Here is a 3,264-nt window from a genome sequence, read left to right as displayed (position 1 = left end):
CCCCTTGTCCTGAACCAATTCTGACTCTAAATTAACATCAAAGCTTGCAAAGAAGGCTTTTTTAAAAAAAAGCTTCTAGTGGAAGCCAAGGTCTAGTCTAGGAAGGGAGCTTGTTAAATAAACATGTTGCTACCCAAAGACCTGGTGCCGTGATGATGGAGAACATCAGAATTTCCTTCTGAGTGAAGCCGATGAGAGACATCTGTCTATAACATGACTTTGTCTTCATTAGTTCTTCAGAACGCAATAAAGACTTTCCTCTGGAGGTACCACTGTGTGTGCTGTTCTCCTCTCGCCTCCTCTTCAAGAAGAACTTCTTAGCAGCTCAAACAGAAATCAAGTTGCTAGAAGGGACTTGTTTCCAGAATACGCAACAGAATCCTTTCTTGTGCCACCGAAAGATTATTTTTGGGGTGGCACCATGTACAAGATGTTTGTATGCCCTGCCAAGCAGTGGATCATGGGTCTCTCAAGAAGAACTTGCCAGGTAGACCAAATGAAGTGGGTTGTGGAAGCTTTTAAGTGGCATACACTGACAAGTATGCCAACTCTGAGGTTGCCAGGACATAGCACTGAGCAAAAAATGCCCCTTCCACATTCACAGCCCCATTGGTAGGCCATGATTTGTGGGGCAGAGCAATAGTTGTGGCTTCCACTGTTTAATGTAGTATCTTGACTAGAGCATTGGAACTGGGAGACCAGGGTTCAAATCGCCACTTGGCCATGAAACTCACTAGGAGACCTTGGGCAATTCACTCACTCTTAGCTTAACCTACTTCAAAGGGTCATTGTGGAGTGGGGAGTGGGAAAACCATGTATGCCGTCTTGGGCTCCTTGGAGAAGGTGAGATATAAATGCAAGATATAAACACATTAGAGCCATGTAAAGTGAGAGCGCTCTACATGCACATTATCCAGCTAGCACTTCAGGAGGGGGTGACGGAGGGCTAGTGAGGGCTGTGGCCAGAAGAGGGGTGTTGCTGAGGTCTGGATACAGAGTCCAGGGACTCAGCTTTAAAATGTGTTGCAAAGTGCAATATACAAATGTGACACTAGATGGCGAGAGTGAGCTATGCCAAATTCAATGTATTTTTCAAAACGTTTTTGTTTTTTTAAAAGCATTTTCACAGCGTTTTTTAAAATTTGTGTGTACATTCCACCCTGGCCTTGTGCTCTCCTGTCCTACACAAACACCCACTTTGGTGACGCGGCATTCCTGGCACTAAACTCTGTAATAGCTCTATTGTTGTTTTATCAATTTATGGATTGCCTTACGTGCTGAGTCTCAAGGCAATTTTGCAAGCATGCCACGAACCCATCTAAATATAGTTTTGAAAGAAGTACAAAACCCAACTAAAGATAGATCTAAAAGGAATACAGGATAAACAATCGGGCTGCTTTCATCTCGTCAGAAAGCTTGCTGAAAGAAGAAATGCCTTCGATTGTTTCCGGAAACAAGTAAGGGCTGTTCCACAAAACACGGGCAGCCCCCTTGAAATTCCTGATCTGATATTTTAGGGACTTCAAATATGGCAGTCTTGGAATGGCCATACTGAACAGAGTTCAGGCAGGAGAGCAAAGCTGTGGAAGGAGGGAGGTGAAGAAAAGATGGCAGCGCCTGAATTTCCTGCTCCAGAAATGTATAACTCTTCTGTCGCTCTGGCCTGAAAGCATTGGCCATGACAGCCATGTAATAAAACTCTGATGTATGACAAAATAATGAACCACCGAATACATCGCCCTCCTGTGCTGCCTCTGCAGCCTCGCCTGGCTTTTGCCTGGAGAGCACAGCTTGTAAATATATCTGGGTCTCGCCCTGCTACTAACAGGCTAGTGGAGCATTGCCACAAGGTTATTTATTTTACACTCTGGGCTCTGCTTCTGAGCCATGGAGTGTAAAAACAATCAGAAGGACAAAGTGTAAATTCTCCCTGCTGATTTATTTACTGTTGTGTTTTTATAGGCCCACATGGCTCGGGGTTTTCGCGCTAGGCCCGACCATTCAAGCAGAGCCCGCACCGTACACTTCCAGAGAAATGAATGACTTTATAAATTCTCTACAATAATAATCCCACGTACAGGAATGCATGCAGAGGAACACCCAGACAGGGCTGGAATGTTTTTAAGAATATAAGATTGTGCTTTTTTGGTCAGGGAAACACATTTCTCTCAGGGCTCTGTGGTATGGCCTAGGCTCCAGGCCTGTCTGCCTACCACCTGTAATGAACCCTTGGGGAGAGTCTCGTTCGGGCCACCCAAACCGAGAGGAGGGTTAGAAGACAGCGGCTCTGGGATGTTAACAGCCTTAATGAACCTTGGTCCATTGGAGACTCTAAACAGCCATCTTAATTTTTTGTTTTTTAAAGGGCCTTGATAGGAAAAACATCTGATTTGGCTCCGTTCTGTATCCTCGATTAACTGAAGTGGCCTCTCAAGTCTCCGCCATGGAAGAAAAAAAGCAAAACTTAGTCTCTCCTAATGAAATGCAATAAACACTTTCTACACACACACACACTCCTTTGAAAGTGTAGAAGATTTCTTAACAAAGATCAGTTTGTCTGTATCTGCACCTCTCTCTCTTTCTCTTGTTCATTCGCTCCTCTCTTTTTTTGGAGGCAACTGTGCAAACCTACCCAATGCTAAAAATGTACTTGTGGCCATTAGCTTTCTTCCCTTACTATATCTAGATAGCAGTGCTTTTTTTAAAAAAAAAGAATAAAATGGGCAACTACTCATGCAGAAGTTGTTACAGTTAGTGCCACACTTTTAACATTTAACATTTTGAGTACCCCCAGAAAAAGCACTGTTAGATTATGATTAATTTCTAAAAGGTGCCAAAATTCGAATTTCAAAATAAAAAATGCACTGGGCTGGCTCAGTTGATAGAGCACGGGACTCTTAATCTCAGGGTTGTGGGTTTGAGCCCCACATTGCGCCAAAGATGCCTCCCAACATGACAATTTTATGATTCTGGAATGGTCGTATATACCCTGCTTTTCGGACCACAAACTTCTATCTGAAGGGCTTTCGGAGGGACTGTCCTCTGAAAAGCATCGTTTATTTCAGGGGTGAGGGAAAATTTTCCAGCTCGAAGATCTCAGTGTTTTCTTCTACTTTCCGGGACAACGTGCCAGTGATAGGCAGGGCCAGAGGCGAAAATGGACGGAGCAACAATGGTGCGTTTTACCTCTGCATAATAGACACATCTGCACCCTCATCTCACTATTCTCCCTCTGGGCAAGCAACAAGCATGATCAGAGTCCAA

The 3,264-nt window shown here is 44.0% G+C and overlaps 1 long non-coding RNA gene across 1 annotated transcript; it reads left to right on the top strand.

The window, feature by feature from the left end:
- Positions 1 to 1,171: 1,171 nt before the first annotated feature.
- On the top strand, positions 1,172 to 2,509 carry LOC310667189. The gene is made up of 2 exons (XR_014506188.1): positions 1,172 to 1,457; positions 2,366 to 2,509. It is a non-coding gene; the product is annotated as an uncharacterized lncRNA (long non-coding RNA).
- The last annotated feature ends 755 nt before the right edge of the window (positions 2,510 to 3,264 follow it).

This window comes from Podarcis tiliguerta (assembly GCF_965153285.1).
Source record: "Podarcis tiliguerta genome assembly, chromosome: 16".
Taxonomy (NCBI): Eukaryota; Metazoa; Chordata; class Lepidosauria; order Squamata; family Lacertidae; genus Podarcis; species Podarcis tiliguerta.
This window is presented reverse-complemented; position numbering and strand designations above follow the sequence as displayed.